Source organism: Mirounga leonina, unplaced genomic scaffold (assembly GCF_011800145.1).
Source record: "Mirounga leonina isolate KUSES-001 unplaced genomic scaffold, KU_Mleo_1.0 Mir_165, whole genome shotgun sequence".
Lineage (NCBI taxonomy): Eukaryota > Metazoa > Chordata > Mammalia > Carnivora > Phocidae > Mirounga > Mirounga leonina.
In genome coordinates this window covers 80726754-80746437 of record NW_023270415.1, presented here as the reverse complement: position 1 = coordinate 80746437, position 19684 = coordinate 80726754, and the positions used below count along the sequence as shown (strand labels likewise).

The 19684-nt window shown below is 60.4% G+C and overlaps 1 protein-coding gene across 1 annotated transcript in view; it reads left to right on the top strand.

The window, feature by feature from the left end:
* Nucleotides 1–3840, top strand: part of TSNARE1 (t-SNARE domain containing 1) — a 163606-nt gene extending 159766 nt beyond the window's left edge. The window contains exon 15 of the mRNA XM_035012034.1: nucleotides 3820–3840. The gene's annotated coding sequence lies outside the window, so the exon portion shown is untranslated. The remainder of the gene's footprint in view (nucleotides 1–3819) is intronic.
* The last annotated feature ends 15844 nt before the right edge of the window (nucleotides 3841–19684 follow it).

The window sequence follows — 19684 nt, the reverse complement described above, 5'->3', positions numbered from 1 at the left end:
TGTCCAGGATCAGGGCCCAGCATGTGACCAGGATCAGGGCTCAGAGTATGACCAGGGTCAGGGCTCAGAGTGTGACCAGGGGCAGGGCTCAGATGTGTGACCAGGATCAGGGCACAGGATGTGACTAGGATCAGGATTCAGTGTGTGACCAGGGTCAGGACTCAGAGTGTGACCAGGATCAGGGCTCAGAGCGTGACCAGGGTCAGGGCCCAGTGTGTGACCGTGGTCAGGGCCCTGTGTGTGACTGGGGTCATGACTCAAGAGTGTGACCAGGGGCAGGACTCAGATGTGTGACCAGGATCAGGGCTCAGGATGTGACTAGGGTTACGGCTCAGTGTGTGACCAGGATCAGAGCTCAGAGTGTGACCAGGGTCAGGGTTCAGAGTGTGACCAGGATCAGGGCGAAGCATGTGAGAAAGATTAGGGCTCAGGGTGTGACCAGGGTCAGGGCCCAGGCTGTGACCAGGTTCAGGGTTCAGTGTGTGACCTAGATCAAGGCTCAGCGTGTGACCAGGGTCAGGGCTCAGGGTGTGACCAGGATCAGGGCTCAGAATGTGACCAGGGTCAGGGCCCAGAGTGTGACAGGGGTCAGAGCTCAGAGTGTGACCGGTGTCAGGGATCAGAGTGTGACCAGCGTCAGGGCCTAGTGTGTGAATGGGGTCAGAGCTCAGAGTATGACCAGGGGCAGGACTCAGAGTGTGACCAGGGGCAGGGCTCAGATGTGTGACCAAGATCAGGGCTCAGGATGTGACTAGGGTCAGGACTCAGAGTGTGACCAGGGGCAGGACCCAGAGTGTGACCAGGGGCCGGGCTCAGAGTGTGACCAGGGTCAGGGCCCAGTGTGTGACTGGGGTCAGGGCTCAGCGTGGGATTGGGGACAGGGGTCAGAGTGAGACCAGGGTTCAGAACACAGCACGGAGACGTCCCGCCTCGTGAGATGAAATTGCTAAAGTCCTTGGGCCCTTTGCTCTGTTAGTCAAATATTTGACCAAGAAACCCGAGAAATGCACAGAAACTCCTGGACCTGCCCAGGCCCTCTGAGAGGGGCGCCCTGCAGCCCACCGGTCGTGCTGAGGGTCTCTGGCTCTGAGAGAGGCCCGTGCACATGTGTAATGAGTGCTCTGGGGGTGGGGGCCAGGGAGGGGCCCGTTTATCGCCATTCGCGCCTCTCCTCAGAGCTCCCCCAGCTTCTCAGTAATCTTTATGGGGTTCAATTACTGTATCTTCAATTGATATGAGTGATCTCAATGGTTCTTAATGTTCCGTATTAAATCTCCCGTGTAAAATATCTTTCGTGTTCAGCATAAAACACCCAGCCATTGCTGATAACGTGGCCACCGAGGCCTTGACAGGAGCCCTGGGCCCCGTTCAGCGTGGGGGGGAGCGTCCGGCCCCTGGGCCCGTGTCCGCGGGGCAGGCGTGCTCCCCCGACCCTGGGGCAGCAGAATTGGATGGTGAGAAGTCAAATTTTAAGAAGAGGAGTCGAGTGTTGCGGCGGGAGCGAGCACCCCGCTGGTTAGCGTTCTCGGTCCCCACAGCCCCTGGGCCCCCCACCTGGTGCAGGCCTGCAGCAGCCCGTGCCCGCCGCCCGGTTCCAGGGCTCAGAGCCCGGCGTGAGGGGGGCGCCGGAATCCCCGGTTGGCAGGAGCTGCGCCTCGCCTGTCCTGGCTCTGGACGCACCTCACACTGACACCCAGACTGCCCTGCTGGTGGGGAGGGACGCCCTTCTTCAGTGAGGGGGGCCCCAGGGCTTCCTGGCATGCCTCCCCCGATGCGGGGTGCGGGGCCCAGAGCAGCCTCCCTCCTGAAATCCTGTGGCCTCCAGGCGACCTCGAGGACCTCACCTGGGCCTCTGGGCTGTGGCCTTGATGTGGCTCCCCATGTGCCCCACTCGGTCACCAAGGGTTCTTCCATGGCCCCTGCTGTCCTGGCCATGGCCACGCACACGCACTGTTCCTTTGGTGTGCGAGGCTCTCACACCCAGTTTCTACAGGCAAACTCCTGTTCATGCTTCAAGACACAGGGCTGACATTTCCTCCTCCAGGAAGCCTCCCCTGATCGCATCCATCCCACCCCCCCCGTGGACTCCCTGTGAGCTCCTGCCCTTGCCCATGGCCGGTTCCCCTGCCCAGAGCAGCCGTCCCAGCTTTCCTAGGGGGGCTTTCCCCCGCTGGGCTGGGTGCTGCACACGTAAGGCGTCGCGCCTCACGCGTGACTGATGCCTCCTTCGTGGAACCCTCTCAGGGTTTATTGAATCTGGAAGGGAAGCAGAGAGAGAGGGAAGGAGCTGTGTACATGGTGCAGATCAGTTGTTCTGACAACTTGATTAAATAACAGGGTGGTTCGGTCCCCTTGTAAAGTAAGGCTCCAGGGGAGCAGGCAGGGCACGGGCCCGGAAACGTGGCAGGAGGAGTCTGGCCTCTTCCAGAATCACTCTGGGGGCCCCCTCACACTGTGGAGAGTGTGGGTTCCCATCCAGGCCCCCCGCATAGCAGCTGCCTGCGGGCAAACTCCCTGTCCCCAGAGGCCTGGCGCCTCCCTCCCTCCCTTCAGCTGGAGTCACCGAGGGCACCAGGAAGCCGTGGGAATGGGGCCAGAGGCAGCGGGGAGAGGGAGAGCAGGGCTGAGGCAGGGGAGGGGGAGCGGCAGCCATGGGGGGGGTCACCCCACGCCCGGAAGCAGCCAGTGCTCACGGCTGGGAGCCCTAGCGGGCAGGGGCTGCCTCCCTGCATCTGGACTCCGCTGGATGTGGAGCTGGCCACACGGCCCTTCTGTGCCTCCCCTTCCATGGTCCTGCCCCGGGGTGACAACAGTGAACGTGGTGCTCGGGGTCATGAGCCTGACGGTGCCCCTCTTGCCCTCCATCCCACCTGCCACCCAGGGAAAGTGAGGCTCAGAGACACGTGGCATCTGGGCCTGAGTCCACTGCGCGGGCCCCTTGTATTGGGCACCTGACAACACAGAGCGACGCCTTCACCTCGTGGAGTTGCCTGAGGGTGAAATGAGCACAAGCAGGGAAAGTTCTAGATCAGATAGTCCGGCCTGTGGGGAGCCTGCCTCAATGGCAAGGTTTGCACATGGTGCCTGACTTTCGTACTGATCCTCAGCCCAAGCATGAGTCGTCACAGACAGTGGCCCAGAGCAGTTATGACGTGTGTCCAGGGCCACACGTCTCATGAGAGGCAGAGCCCGGGCCCCAGCCCCCCTCCATGGCAGAGGCCCCCACGACAGTCTGCAGCACCCCACCCCGGGGCCCCGAGGCGTCCTGCGGGCTGCGGAATGCACTCTTGTCCTTTGCGGAGCATCACTGGCTCCCTGCTCCAGCCGCGCCATCCATCATGGCACTTGGGCTTCTGGTGCTGGTCCCGGGGCAGGAGAGGCAGGGACAAACCAATGGGGCGTCACGGGCTGCAGCAACATTCCCGGCTAAGTTGTCCATAAACCAGAAATAATTGATCTTCTACAGGCTGGCAAGACACCCGGCAGAATACAACGACATTTATGGCTTTTCTGCTTAATAATCCTTCCCTCTCCGGAGGAGCCGCAGGGGCCTGGGCGCTGGCTTGCTTTTCCAGACCAGCGGAGTCCCAGGGGCCGGGGTGGGGGGGTGGCGGTTACCCCTGCCTTGGGGAGCCCCGAGTCGGGGGAGACTGAGGCAGGCATCCCCTCGCTGGCGTCTGCGGGGGTGCTGGGCTCACAGGCGGCACTCACCCTGTCAACGGACGGTGCTGCCAGATCTCACTGAGTCACAGCTTCCCAAAAAAACCAGGACGCAATCATGGCTAATGAAGGTGATGTTCTTGTTTTCCTGACACACAGGGAGCTCCTGCGTGAGAGTGGATTCGGGCTGTGGTTTGCGGAGACCAGCGAGGGCATCTTCGGGGTGTCCAGATGGTGAGCCGGCCCCTGCTGGAGCCCCCCCCATGGTAGGGCAGCCCCCAGTGCCCCTGCCCCATTCTTGGATCCATTCTTCAGAGAGGTGCCTCTGGATGCAGACTTGCTGGACCTCGCTTCTGCACCCACACACTCCAACACAGAACCCCATTCCTCAGTCTGGAAAGGGGATTCCTGCCCGTGTGGCGCCGGGTGCTCCGTTACTGCGGCAGTTACTGTCCTCACAACCCCTGCCGTGTGCACGTGCACCCACAACACGCCCGACCCCCGCCGGCTCCCCGGGCCACCCCCACACCGGGCAGCAAGGTCAGGTCGGTCTTCCGGCTGGTGTGGGGGCCCTGGCTGGGCAGCCCTGGTGCAGGCCAGGGGGGACGGTGCTGGACACGGAACGGCCAGTTCGGTACCCAGATGACCTTGGGTTTCTTGTAGGCGGCAGGGTGTGGCGTGTCCTCAGCCATGTTCCACGCCCCCCATCCCTGCCTCCAGCCCTCCAGCCCACCCATATCAGAGGCCCCACCCTTCCCCTTACCTGCCCCGGTCGCCGAGCTGTCACACTGGTGCCCAGTCCTGCTGCTGGCCCTGCCCACCTGCTGACCGTTCCCACCTTGGCCCCCACCCTACTCCTGGCCTGGGTTCCCTGGAGGCCCCTGACTGGTCCTGCTTCCACCCTGGCCTCTGCCATCCACGCTGGGCCCTGCATACAGAGGAGCCTCTACTGCATCCACCCTGTGCCCACGAGGGGCTGGGATTCGTCACCCAGAGGACCCAGAGCACCGCGGGCTGGTGGCTTCGGTCACACACACCGAGTCCGCGCACTCTGGAGGCTGGCCATCTGGCGTCAAGGTCAGGCGTCCCTCTGTGAGTGTCTGGGTCCTAATCTCTTCTTATGAGGATGCCAGGCAGATGGGATCAGGCCGCCCCGGGGCCTCTTCACAGCATCGCACCTCTGTAAGGCCCCGTCTCCAGATGCAGCCACATTCTGAGCTCCTGGGGGTGAGGATGGCAACGTCTGCATTTTGCGGGGGACACAGCCCATACAGAGCCACTCTGCACTTAGAACCCACCCCACTGCCTCCACCCGCCGAGGCCCTGATCTGCCCGTGGCCTCTGATCCAGCTCCCCTGGGGTACCCCCAAGGACGGGCGGCTCACCGCTGGGCACATTCCCCGGGATTAGTGGTGGGGCTGTGCTGGGGGCAGGGAACAGAGCAGCTATCCGAGGGCCTGGGTTTAAATCCCGGTGGTGACCCTGGGCACGGCTCTGTCGCCTCCCTGGGTCTCCCCGTTGGCAGCACCGGCCCTGCCGAGAGTCCCATACTCTATTAGCCCCTAATACTGTCCATGCGCCTAGCTAGCACATATCGCTGCCACCATTTACACCACAGATGCCACATGGCGGCCTCCCTGGATGGGTGCAAGTTCTCCTTCCTGCTCCTCCTTCAGACCCCCAGCCAGAGCTGAGGAGCCTGACCCCGAGCTTTGCGCCAAGAGTTCTGGGTCCATCATTAAGTCACTCAACAAACCTGCCATGGCCCATCTTCTCTGAGGCAGGCCCTGTGTGGGAGCAGGGATCTCCTGGGAAATCAGACACAACCCCCAGGAAGGATCCATGGGGGTGGGGTGCAGGGATGGCCTTCAGGGCAGGATTGGGGAGGGTGTGGGACAAGGACCTCCCCAAGGGGAGGGGGTTCCAGGTGGAGAAACTGAGTAGAGGCCCAGAATGTGCCCTGCCCTCTGGCTCCTTCAGAGCCCAGCTGTCCCAAGCCTGTGATCAGGCAGCAAGGCCCGCGGGACCCGGGCACGTGGGGGGGCTGGCCCTGCCCCCCGTGCCAGTCGGCGCCTGTGGAAGGGAGGTGGCCCTCCCGGGCCATCTGTCCACCCCACGCTCGCTTCTGAGAGGCGTCCTTCCCCTCCTGTCCCCACTCCAGCCAAGGGTCCGGGGCTCTGGCTTGCCTGCTGGGCTGACCTCCCACCTCTGAGCCCGGACACGTGGAGCATCCCCAACGGACAGGTTGGCAGTGAAGCAAAGGCCTGAAGACGTAGTTAAACAAATCCTTGCAGAAAGCACACGCCTCCCACGCCGCTCCCTCCCTCTGGCCTTCTCTAAATAGACCAAAACATGGTAATTTTATGAACAAATCAAGCCATGCATTATACATTTTTATGTTCTTAAGCTAACAAAGTGACTTTGAATCTATAAAAAGCACCAAAAATAAGTATTCCATTTATTTTTGCCTCCTGAATGGCCTCATGCATTGCCCTCCTCCTTTCAGTCCCGGTGGGCCCAGACCTGCCCTCGCCCGACGGGACCAGGGGCCAGCTGGATCTCGCAAGAGCGGCCAGGTGAGGCTGCCCCTCCCAGCCCTCTGTAGCCTCTGAGGCCCCCTCTGGCGCTCCTGCTGGGGAGAGTCCACAGCCTCGTGCCCAAGGCCCACGGAGACCCAGCCACCTTCAGCTTCCCCATCCCTGACTCCCCATGTGAGTCTTGCCTATCCCTCTCCCCTCCCCCAACGTTCCACACCTCTGCCTCGCTGCTCAAAGTGTTCCTCACTTGCACTCTGACCAGATGGTGAACTCCTACACATCCATCAAAACCCAGCTCGAATGCCCATCCTCTGTGAACTCTCCTGCCAGAGTACTGACAAGTGCCTGGCATTAGCCACATGTTTGCGCCTTCTCAAAGTCAAAAGCGCAGCTGGATTGCCAGACCCGTAGGTGCTCAGAGCTGGGAAGAGGTGCAGAGGGGCTGGGGAAGAGAGGAGAGGGGGTCAGCGTGAGCAGATGTGGAAGGAGACCCCCAGGTGTGAGGCGCTGCCCTGGGTCAGGGTGGTTGAAGTGTCCACGCAGGGCTGGGATCCTGGCCCTGTCAGCAAAGGTGAGCCCACTGAGGCCTGCTGAGGGCATTCTGCCACCAGGAGCAGGTCACATCCTCGGCCTCTAAGGACCCCCTGATGCTGACCTGCAGCCCTGCCCTGCCATCCTCCCAGTTCTCGGGGCTGCCCTGGTTTGGGGGGGGTGCGGCTAATGCCAGCTGCCCCCTGCTGAGTTTGTGGCCTTGGGCAGGAGCCCGGCCTCCGAGTGCACACAGGTGGGGAAGCTGCAGAGTGGCCGTGGGGCTCGGGCTGTGTGCCAGGCCCTGCTCCAGGTGGCCACCAGCCCCGTCGCAGGACCCGCGGCGCTTGGATCCCTATGTTTCCTGCGTGCAAAGTGAAGATGTGAGCTGGCGGGGTCACGAGGTGCGGCCAACCCTGGCAGCCGAGAGTCTGGGGCATAGATTGTCCCTTTGACCTCTGGGTGGGGAAGCCTTCTGGCTAAGGGTGGATCTGACAGAGTCCAGAGAGGAGGCCAGGTGGATCCAGGCTGCGTGTGGGGTGAGCTGTGGGTCAGGAGGCTGCCGGTGTGGCTGATGGCATGAGCGGCCCCCAGCGCCCTCCCCACCCGGCGCCCGGTGCAGGCCTGCGGGCAGGGCCGCTCAGGGCGGGAGGGAGAAGGGGGGCCGGCTCTCTGCTCAGACCACGCCCCTTAGCGTGGCCCCCCGGGGCCTGTGTGTGTGTGCATGTGTGCACGTGTTTGCACACACGTGTGAGGCTGCGTGGGTGGGCACACACACGTGCACGCGTGTGAGTGGGGGTGTGTACGTGTGAATACAGTTCCCTGCATAGCATGAGCGTGTGGTTCACTGTCCCCGCACCCCCATCGCCTGGGCCAGCACCCGCCTCCACCCCTGGCTGCCGTCCCAGGGCCCACGGGAGAGCATCCAGCTTCCTCTGCGGCCTCCCTGGCCACGGTGGTCCCTCTGGGAGGTGGGGTGGGTCGGCAGCTTGACCCCACACATCAGCCGCTCCCGGAGCAAGGTTGGGGCCTCCGTGGGGCCCCGACTCTTGCCTCCTGCTTCCTGGGGGCCCCGTCTGGGGAGAGGAGGTCAGAGTGTGGGGTTCAGGCTGGGGGGAGCCAGCAGGGCCCACGCCACCCCACCCTGCTCTGTGTGCCTTGCGAGCCAGTAAACCCCTTAGGGCCTCACTCAGTTGGGGCTGAGTTCTGTAGCCTGCCCCAGGAACCCCATGCAGGCCACGCTCCTGTCGACCCTGCTCGGGCTCACGGGCGGCCCCCCAGCAGGACCTGGCCATTCGGCCTGTTACAGCACTCCCCCCGGCCCTCCCTGGGCTCCTTCCTGGAAGAACACATTTCATCTCACACAGGTCTGCGCACATCTTGGCCATCCTTCCGGTCTGGCTGGGGTGCCGCCTTCCCAGGCACCTGGCCCCGATTCCCTTGCCCCAGACGGCGACTCCCTGTCCCCCGGCCAGGCCTGCCCTCTGCCTTCCTCTTCTCTCCCCCGTGGCCCCCGCAGACCCTCCGGCTGGCCCTGAGCAGCCCCTCAGGGGAAGCAGCTGATTCTGGAGCTGGGCTGCATGTCCTCAAGCTGGCTTGCCTCACGGTCTGACCCCCTGACCTGATGGTCACTACGGGCTTAGAACATGGATGCTGCAGGCCCCGGGCCCCCTCGGCTCCCCGCCCAGCCTCCTTTCGAAAGAGGAATGCCTGTGGACTTGCTCTGTTTGGGACTGGGAGGAGCCTCATTTACCGGCAGGCAGGCTTGCATGCGGGGGCAGGGGCGTGTGGCTGTGGATGCTCTTCTCCGCCCTTGTCCTCCTGGGCGCCTGGCCTCTCATCAGACAGCCGCGGTTTGTCCAGATCCCACACGCTGGGCTGGGGCGTCCGAGAGCCCAGCCACACGTCCTGAGCAGGGGGTCCAGGCACAAGCCTGACCAAGCACAAGTTAGCCCTTTGCTGTCCTTGTCTTTCTAGGGGCACCTCCCCTCAGTGAGCCCCGCGGGGCGGCTGGGGCTGGGGCCACGTCTGGGCGTTCCCAGGTCCTTTGCCCAAACACTGGCCAGCACGCCACCCGGCCGTCTCTTCTAACAGCAAATCGGCCCGGAACTGTTGTTGAATGAGGGGCTGAGTGTTGCACTGAGTCAGTGGTGTCGTGAATGGAGGGGGGGAGGACAGGGGAGTCGCCTCCAGCCGCTGCCCCCCCCCGCCCCGGGGTTGGTCCTGGCCTTGCTTCCGCTTGGCTGGCTGGCTCTGCTCCAGGCCTCCTGTCCTTCCTGGAGATGCCCCTGGGAGGAGACGGAGGTGCCCCCTGCTGTCTCTGGCTCCTGGGCCTCCATCCCAACTTGGTAGGATTTTCTCCATAACTGATATTACTTGCTAGCTGGAAATCGCTTCTCCCCTCCATGTGCACGCAGAGGCGCTGGTAACCAAGTCGCTCCCATTCCCCAACAGACCCCCAACTGCCCCAGTGAAATGCACCCCAAGTCAGCCCTGAGGAAGGAAGAGCAGGAAGGAAAGGAGCCCAGGAGGCCAGGCTAGGCAGCAGCTGTGAGCGGGGGAGCCCAAGCTGGGGAAGGACCTACTAGGGTCCAACACAACGTGGGCCTTGGTGGGTCCCACGTGTCCTCAGGGGCCCTGTAGGCTCGGACCCCAGTGCAGTCGGTGCGAGAGCCCCAGCGCAACCCCCATCAGATGTTCGAACCCTTCTCCTGAGTCAGGCCCAAGAATGCAGTCAAGCTGTTCAAACTCTCCTGATGATGGGGAGCCCCGGGCCCCCCAGAGCCTGTGGTGTTGATCCTGTGGTCCCAACCCCGTCCCCGCTGCTCATGTGGGGACTCTGCCCTCCCTAGAACAGCAGGACCACTGGGGCTCCCCTGCCCCTCCCAGCAGTCCCCTGGGAGCCTAGAAGGTAAAGGGCCAGATGGTCCCTGGACATCTGCCTCTGCCTCATGCACACGGGAGGCAGAGGAGCCCAGCTCCTTCCCTTGTGAAGGGCTGTGGGTACCCCCTAATCCCACCAGCTTGCTCTTCTTGAGTGTCCTGTGTGCTGGCCCAGGCTGGCCCTGCTCCCCCAGGGATAAGGCTTTGCTAGTCTGTGTGGTTCTGGGCCCTGCAGGAGCCCCATCACTCGGGAGCCTTGTCCCCACAGACCTACAGAATCAGAATCCGAGTAGTCACAGGGTCCCCTGGATCAAGGGCACACTGGCTTTTGAGAAGCTCCTCACCTTCTAGGGGCTTACAGCACTGTTAGTGAACAGTCAAAATTTTGGGGTGCAGAGAACCCCAGAAGCTCCTCACCCTGTACCCCAGGTGAAACTGTTCCACGCCTCTCTGGAAAATGTCATGGTGATGGGCTCACCTGCGCCTGAGGGAAGGTGAACCCTGAACCTTGCGTGGGCCAGGCCTCCAGGCATTGGGGAGCCCAGGTGGGGTTTTGTGCCCTGCAGACCTGGCTGGGGGGAGGCTCCCCTTTTGCCCTGGCCCTTCCCAGGCCTTCTTGATACTTCTCCACACCTCAGGCTCCTTTCCTCTGCTAGGATCCTGGGTACCAGCACCCTCGCCCATCTGCACAGCTGGGATCCACCCCTGTCCAAGGTAAGCGTAGGAGACCATCACCTCTTCTTACCCCTGCCTCACAGAGCCCACACAGGTGAGATCACACACACAGGCAGATGGTGACAGGATGGGAGCTCAGGAAGGGGCCTGGGGAATTTGATGAGGAATTTGATAGGAGAGACAGACCAATGACCTTGCTTAGGTGGGTAGGCTCATACTTCCACCTGCCTCCTGAGGTCCGCCCTGGGGAGGAGGCAGTCACAGAAGAAGCCCTTGGTGGGGAAAGGGTGGGGTGGGCTCTAGAAGTCCTGAGGGAGCTTTTAGAGACGCTAGGGCACATGGGGAGAGCAGGAGGGCGGGGGATAGACGCCCTTTAGCCTGATCGCGACTCCTAGCTCTTAGGTTTAGGGAAAAGTGGGGAAGGGCGCTAAGTTAGAGAAAGAGCAGCTTTGAGTCAGGAAAACCTTGCTTGGCCATTTACTGGCAATGGGCTTGAGCCTTGGTCCCCTAGCTCCCAGCTCCCAGGAGCCCCCTTTTTTATCTGTAAATTGGGCTCCTTGGGCATTGTTTGCCTCAGGAAAGTGGGGAGGTGGGAGTGTGGGCAGCTGTAGGCTCTGGTGACATAGCCCCCCTGCTCTTTCCTCTCCAGAGGGGAAAGCAGGTGGGGAGGCAGGGAAGCCCTCTGCTTGGAGTAGCAATGGCATTTCCCATTTGTTCACTCATGTGATCATTTATTCACTCATTAATTAATTTATTCAAAAATCTTTATTGAACATCTCCTGTCTGCAGTGTCCTAGGTCCTGGGGATGTTCTCCCTACTGGGAGAAGAAAGAAGTTGGTTACAAACAAGCCATCAGAGTACGCCAACGCAGGCTGGTGACGGCTGGTGGGAGCAGCGATGCCATCCGCAGTCTGTGATGTGAGCACGCTTGAGCTGAGTCCTGAATCCAGGCCTACGGGGGTCTGATGGGCTAGGCAGCAGCAGGTTGGTGGGGGCTCTGTCAGGACCCATTGGGGTGATGATGATGATGGTGGTGATGATGATGGTGATGGTGATGGTGATGATGATGATGGTGATGGTGGTGATGATGATGGTGATGGTGGTGATGATGGTGATGATGATGGTGGTGATGGTGGTGATGGTGGTGGTGGTGATGGTCTTGGTGATGATGGTGGTGATGGTGATGGTGGTGATGATGATGTTGGTGATGATAGTGGTGATGATGATGGTGATGGTGATGATGATGGTGATGGTGGTGATGATGATTGTGGTGATATTGGTGATGGTGGTGGTGGTGATGGTCTTGGTGATGATGGTGGTGATGGTGATGGTGGTGATGATGATGGTGATAGTGGTGATGGTGATGGTGGTGATGGTGGTGATGGTGGGGTTGGTGGGGATGGTGGAGGTGATGGTGGTGATGGTGGTGATGGTGGTGGTGATGATGGTGATGATGGTGATGAGAGTGGTGATGATGATGGTGATGGTGATGATGATTGTGGTGATGGTGATGATGATTGTGGTGGTGGTGATGATGATGGTGGCGATGATGACGGTGATGATGGTGATGGTGATGGCTATTGTCCTTAAATAAATGATGGCTCAAACACTGCTATTTATTAACTCATCTAATTCTCACCACGAGATAGATGCTATTGTCTACCCGTATTCCAGATAAAGAGATTGAGGTCTGGAAAGGCACAGTCACTTGCTCAAGATCCCCTGGCTCTTAGTGTTGGAGGCAGAACGAACCCAGCGAACCTGACCTTGGAGTGCTTGCCTCTAACCAAAACTCTGCTGAAACACAGCAGACTCGCTTGCCTACCACGCTTGCCTTCCCGCTGAAGCGACCCCCAGCAGTCTGCCCATGCTGCCCTCATCGTTCCTGGGAATGGCTGGATTAATCTTTGTCAAGTTTGCACTTTCCCCCAAAGTTTGCATTAACCTCAACATTAATTTGCTGATCAAGAGCCTGCAGTAGGTCATACAACGTGAGCACCTGTGATATTCTAATGCATTTCCAAGGAAATTATCATAATGTGCTAAATGGGAGATTTAAAGGTTACTTGTTCCCCTGCAATCTATGAACTGTTTTATGAAAAAGTCATAACTGAAATAATTGAAGTGTCAGAAAGGAAAAAAAAAGGATAAGAAACCCAATCAACAATTCCCTTATCACTTACCCATCATCCTGATTTTATTTGGTATTTTGGCAACCCACCAATTCTAGAGTCTTGCTCTGGGCAGAGGGAAAGAGAAGGAGGGGGAGAATCACAGAATCACAAATGTCACAGCTCAGGGGGGGCCTCAGTTATCTGTGCTGTCTCTGATTTTATCCAGGTAGTGGGTTGCACATCCCCAGAGGGATTCAAGCATTCTGTGGGTAGCCTTCTGAACTAGGTGCTGTTGAGGGGATCCGTGCATTCTATGGTTTGTGACCCGTGGAGTCCCAAGGTTCCTTCCAACCTGAGCTTCTCGGATTTTCAAAGCAAAGCAACTCCTCCCTGGCCCTAATGCAGAGTCACAGCTGGAGCCCAGACATTGGAATGTCTAGTCCTGGCTTTTTCTGGACCGAGTTCAGGGGACAGAAGCTGGGAAGAGTGTTTGGGCCTCAGGGTCAGGTATGGTGGGATGGGGATAGACTGGAGACAAGTCCTGATTCCTAGGTTAGTGTGTCTGTGTGTGTTTAAGAGCTTTGAAGAGTTCTCTCTGCATTCATGGAGATGAAGGAACATTAAGTGGTGTCAAAGCCAGAAATGATATCTGGCCAGGAGCCCAGACTCTATCAACAGCCTGGCTTGGCCAGTGGGCGGGGGGAGGCTGCAGGAGAACCAGGCCTGGGCAGGGCCCATCTGGCCTGAGGCTTGCTTTCAGGTTACAGGGCGGTATGGACGGTAGCCACAGCAGGGTGTGATATTAGCTGCCTCTGGCAGTCCCTACTGAATTCCCAACTTTTTCCCACCAGTGCTCGACATTCCACGGCTCGCGGGCAGCAAGCATTGCCCCGTGCAGCTGTGTCTGGGGGCTCTTCTCTCCTCGGGGTGCAGAACGGCTGAGGACCCGGTTAACGTGCCGTCTGTTACTGGTCCTGACACTCTGCCTTGCTAGCCACTCCCAGTGCCCCTGGCCCTGCTGGTCGTCAGACCTCATGCTGCAGAGCAAGCTGCATGAGGAATCCAGCAGCGATGGGTGTTCTCCCAACTCAGCCGCGTCAGGCGGGAGAGCACGGGCAGTTCATAAAGCTGTGGGCGCTAAGGCTCTGTCAAAACAAGACAGCGGGCCCCCAGATGGAGTCACTTAGGCTGAGCCCCACGTCACCAAGCCGGGGCTGACTTCATACAGGTTCCCAGGAGTGGAGGCTTAGACCAGACAGTCAGGAATCTTCTGGTCAGCAAGCGTCAGGACAGACAACCCCTGAAGGAAAGAAAGTTTGCAATGATCGATCTGTTTTTTCACCTCCTATGCCTTCCTGCTCCCCCTTAGTTCTGTCTGCGAAGTCCTTCAGAGCCCCATTCTATCTGCTGGATTGGATGCTGTCCGATCGAACAGATTTTTGCACAAATAAACTTTTAAAATGTGTAATAGCCCTCACTTTACCTTTTCAGAGTGGTCAGAGGCTGGGATTCACACTGTGGAGGTTTTGAGTCTGAGCCCGGGCTTGTCCTGGGAAGAGCAGGGGTTTGGAGCCTAGAGCTCTGGGTTTAGATTCTGCTTCTGCCTCTTGCTGTGTGTCTCTAGCAAGTGACTTAACCTCCCCAGACTGTCCTCTTCTCATTCGCTTGGAGTATGTAATACCCAAGTATAGTTTCACTGAGTACTATGTTAGAGCAATACCTAAGTATAGTTCCTGTGAGGGAGAGAAGAAAATGAGTAAGAGAAAATCCCTGGGGATGTCACAGCGAGGCCAGGACAGGAGAGCTCATTTGTAGGGCTGCATTGGGAAGGGGGCAGCGAGCCTCCATCCCGGGAGGGTCTGGCCAGGATCCAGGGGCGGAGGGTGCAGAGTCTGAGCCAGGCTCGGTGCCTGGGCAGGGTCTGGGAGTTGGGAGGCCCCTTCTCCCAGCCCCTCCCCCAGCCCACTCCTGAATCTGAATTTGAATCTGGCCACGGCTTGGGGCCTGAGCTGAGTCAACATTTGGGGTGTCAGTCCCCCCGATTCTGAAATGAGGCAGGGTATTGGTTATCAGTTGCTGTGTGATGACAGCCCACGTGGGCCAGAATTCCAGGCGTGGCCTCACTGGAGCCCCTCAGGAGGTTGCTGTCGGCTATGGTCCAGGGCTGTGGTCTCATCCGAGGGGGACCTGGGTGGGGTGGTCAGCATCCAAGCTCCCTCGTGTGGTCGTTGGCAGGCCTCTGTCCCTTGTCCCACAGCCTGACAGGGAGAGAGCACACGCAGAAACCAGTCTCCAAAGTGAGGTCTCATGGCTTCTGCCCATTCTATTGCCTTGAACTGAGTCATGAGACATGACGTTGGGCCACACTGAGGGGAGGGAATGACACAGGGGCACAAGTCAGGAGGCGGGTCACTGAGGGGGTCTCAGAGGTGGCCCACCAGGGTGGGAGAACCCGCCTCCCATGCCAGCCCCAGCGATTAGGAAACTAGGCGCTCGGCGGGAGCGAGAGAAGCCCTGCCCGTGGCACAGCTTAATTCTTGGGGGTGATGCCTCCCACGCCCAGGCTCTCCCTGGCCTTTGCGGACCGTGGCACGAAGGAGACGTGGCCCCTGGCCTAGGGGATCCCATGGTTCAACACAGCGTGGCGGGTGCTTGGACGGGGGGGCGGGGAGAGGAGGAGAGCATAACGCGGGGACGCAGTGCGCGTGGGCGCATGTGCTCACGGTCTCCGGGTGCCCGGGGAGGCCGCTCTGCTGTCAGCGCCCCGCTGCTGTGTCCAGACTCGATCGGCGATTAACCCCACGCTCGGAGCCACTGAGCCGTGAATCGCGCGCAGCGAGAGTGTGTGCAGCCTTTAAATAAGCCTTATATAACAAGGACGCAGAACAGCTGACTCTCCGCACACAGACCTCTTTTAAAATAGATTGCTTGTCTTTATATAGCTGGTGCTTCTTTCTTCTGGCTCTGCGTCTTACAGAGGCGCTGATGTAGGTCAGATATTGCTTGGTGAGAACTAATTAATCTATAATTGTATCAAAGGGAGGGGAAAAACAACAAGGAAGCACGCAGCGTGCTCAGCAGGGCCTGGGAACCAGCATTCCAGAAAGGACTTTGGGAAGGACCCACTCCTCCTCAGACTGGCCCAGTCCTCGGCTCCTGCCCCGGCTAGTGGGGAGCACCCAGGCTTGGGGTCTAGCCCGAGCTCTTGTCTTACCTCCCAAGGGTGGTCTCCCCTGGATCAGCTGTGACCAGAGGCCTGGGCTCCTCCTGCAGCACCGGCTCCCTGTTCCCACAGCCTTGGGTGCCACCCCGGCTCTGCCCCTCCTCCCTCTCAGCCCCAAGTCCACCCTGGCTCCCTAGGGTCCATGTCCAGCCAGGCCTCTCTCCAGGACTGTCCTTCCAGAGACTCAGGGGCCTGGGGGCCGACTGGACTCCCCCTGCATCTGGTTTGTTGATAGACCCTGTGGGTTGAGTTGTGTCTTCAGAGGAGACCCAGAGGTGGTCCCTGCTCCCCTGCCTGTGCCTTCCCCGTCCACACCGTCCACGCCGTCCACGCCGTCCACACTGCCGTCAGCACCTGCGTAGCCTCCTGGCTCCCCATTCAGTCTGTTGCCAACAGAGCCCCGAGGCATCTGGTCAGCACAGACATCAGATCATTTCCTTCCATCCAAAGCTCCCCAGCGGCCCCCAAGGTCCCGGCAGCGCCCTGTGAAGCCCGACAAGCCAGCCCGGGCCCCTCTCCCAGGCCCCCACTGTCCCACCACACGCTGGGCTCTGGCACTTGCTCAGGGAGGGGACAGCGGGCTGTGGACCGAGAGGCATGGCCCCTTCCTTGCTAAATGCCCCAGCTCAGCCACACTTGGCCCTGAAGACCCCTCCCCACTCCCACCAGAGTCACTCTCCTGGAAAAGTTTTGACAGTATTTTGATGGTCACTGGTGGAGCTCTGAGGACGTTCCCCGGGAATGCCGGTCAGAGAGGCCCCAGAACCTGTTACTGCCCAAAGCACACGTGGGTCCAGGCTGGACACGGAGGCCCGGGGTGACAGTAGGGCTGTTTACGTGACCCAGGTCAGTGGCTCAGGTGGCCCCTGGGATCCACCTGGTGCTGCAGGTGCTGGGAGCTTGAACCAAACACAGTGCTGGCATCCGAAAGGGGGCCCGGGCTGGCTTGTGGGGCAGTCTCTGGTGACTTTCCAGCAGTGCCCAGGCTGTGGGCCGCAGGTCTGTGGTCCAGCCAGGGCACTGTGGTGGCCTCAGGCCCTGACCCCGAGGGAAGGGCAGAAGCTCGTGGAGCCTGCACCAGCTCTCTGTCAAAATCCCGGACAAGGGCAGGAGGGCCACCCAGAGCGCCTTCCCTGGCTGCGTCCTGCTCTTCCCAGGGCCGTGACCCTGAGAGAAGCCCCACTTCTGCAGATTCATAACTATCAGAAGAGACACGATGTCACTGTGGTAGCAAGGCCCTGCTGGCCGGGAGAACCCCTCCCTGGGGGTCTCTGGCACCCAGAGCATCACTGTTAGATGCAGCTGTTTGTTGGGGGGGGGCGGTTCCTGAAGGCCCTCCAGGCGTGGGGCTTCTCCGATCCCGGGGGGGCTGGCCTGAGACCACACGGTGGGGTGGGCCAGGGGGTGTGGGCCCCGTGGGTCCTGTCCCGTCCTTGCACCGGGGACACAGAGCCTCAGCCTCTCAGGGGGGCGTCAGGGGAGCTGGCGTCTCCTGCTCTGGGGAGGGCGGTTGGGTGCGGGGGCTGATTGGATTCTGCTTGTTTGGATCCCGCACAGCGCACTCCTGTCACAACAACAGGCCCCGCAGGAATCAGGACAAGCGAAGTTCCTCAGCTGTGTGCCCTTGGCCACCCAGCCCCTCGGAGCCTGTTTCCCTCATGGGGAATGGGGCTATTCGTCCACCTCCTGGGCTGGTGGGCTGAGTGAGACCCAGCCGGGTGCCCCACGCCCCAGCTTGCCCTGTCCCTGCCAGCCCCTCTCCTGCCCCCCGGGGAGGGGCAGCCCCTCCTGCCTCCTCCGGGTTGTTCTCCTGCCACACAAGGAGCCTGCAGCCTCCCGCGGGCTCCCTCCCTGATGCTTTGTTCTGTTCACTGTTGTGCAAATGTCAAGGAAGAATTTAAATGAGGGGAAAGTCTCAAAGGTTGTGTTTCTGGTAGTATTTCAGAACACTTGTAATTCGGGGCACAGTGAAGGCCTGTCGTGTGCTTTGGAGGCAAAGGCACAGCAAGATGGAGCCCATGCCTTGGGCGTGCGCCCCGTGTCGTGGGGACTGAGGGACGGTGACAGGCTGCACCTCCCGTGTCTGCTGGGTCCCTCCCGGTCGCCAGCGGTCATGGCTGGTGGTCTGCGGCTCTGGACACGGGAATGAGGTCTGACTGAGGCAGCTGGCCCCCTGGCTTGGCCCACACAGTCACCTGGGGCCTCTCCTGTCCCTGCCCCTCGCTGACCCCTCCAGGTGGGTCTCTTTAACCGTCCTGCCGGGGGGACATCTGTGCTTAGGTCCCGCTGGTCATGGCTCTTGCTGTCCCAGCCTCGGGGCACTGCACCCCCAGACTTCACTGAGAGCCCCCTTTGTTTGAGGCTGGTGGGGTCTTCAGTGTCCTGATCCTCCCCCGGCCCCCGGTGCTGAGACCAGCTAGAGAAAAGCCTGGGTCCTGAGTGCTGGGGTGGGAGGCTGGGAACCGGGTGTGGACGCTTGTGTAGTCTCTACCACCCCCAGCTCCGTCTGGTGTGTGTGACCTCATGAATCCTTATAGTCCCATGGGGAGGCCCTGACAGTCATCCTTACCTCACAGGTGAGAAAACTGAGCCCCAGAGGCCTAAGGGACTGGTCGAAGGCCACATGAGAGGTCAGGCAGGACAGGTGATCACAGTGGAGCAGAGGGGAGGGGCCTGGCAGGCTACCTGGAGGAGGTGACCTGGGAGTAGAATCCTGGAAAATGGTGCGTGGTGAGATGCGTGGAAAGCGCTTGTGCACTGGAGGGAACAGGGGACCAGGAGGAAGGCAGAGAGCCCCTGTGTGGCAGGACTGGCCCAAACCTCTGCAGTGGGAAGCATTATGGGAACCCCAACTGTCCGACTCCAAAGTGTCTGGGGCCAGCCGTTCCTCCCAAAGGAAGAAATGGAGGCTCTGAGGGGGCAGGGATTTGCCCAGGTCAGGGGGGATCTGACCCCATTGCTGGGCTCACAGTTTAAGGCTCTGTCTATGGGAGTAAACCTAGCTCAACATGAAGCCCGCCACAGCCGAGGCCTAGGCCCAGTTAGGGAGAGCCAGAGCGCCCGCCCGCGAGGGGAGGGAGCGGCGTGCGTGCAATCAGTCACTTTTGCATTAGTATTCCTGCGCTTTGTCGAGGACTGGAAGCAGGTTAGTTCCAGACTGCGGTGCTGGTGCACTTCATAGACGCTGCGAGCCCACGGAGGAGGCTGGAGCCCAGCACAAGGGACAGGACGAAGTACCCAGAGGAGAAGAGAGAGGGTGGGATACCCCGGCCTCCTCGGCCTCGGCCTTCTGTTGGGCTGGGCCGTGGCCTGGGGGCTGGGAAGTTTCCCCCTATGCAGCTGGAGCTCCTGGACTGGGGAATGTTCCCCGGCTTCTCTGCAGTTACGAGGGGCAGCTTAGGGGTTCTGAGAGGCTGTCCAGGGGTGGGAGCTGGTCATCCTGGCCCAAGAATCTTGCCAGGCGTGTGTGGCAGGGCATTCGTGGTCTCCTACTGGCCAGTGAGGTGAATGCTGTGACCCCGATTTGCAGGTGACCCAGAGCCGGGGCGACTTCAGGGAGGGCAGTGCTGTCCTCAGGGAGCACGGGCACTGGTGAGTGGCAGGGAGTGGGTGGCCGCCTGTCCCACCTGGCCGTGTGACCTTGGGCACGTCCCTCAGCCTCTCTGAGTCTGTTTGTTTGTAAAAAGTGGACGAGGCCTCCCTGGCTGATGAAGAGCAAACTGGGGGCCTTCCTATGTCGCCAGGCCCAGAACAGACTCAACATGTTCATACCTCTGCTTGCCTGTCCCACGTCCCCACGGCTTGGGGACCAGATCACTACTTGGGTGGATTTTGGATCCGGCCATGTCAGGGATCCCTCTCTGTTCCAAGGGCCTACGCTTCTGGTCAGTATGCAAAAAGTTAGGACAAACCCATGAGTAAGTAACCCCACCCTGACCACTGCCCTTGGCGTGGGGGTGGGGGTTCTCCCGTCACTGTGCGCGCACCTGTGTGGGGGGCGGGTGGACATGCAGCACCTAGCTGTCCAGCCCAGCCCAGCCGGCTTCCCGCACCTGGTGACCGC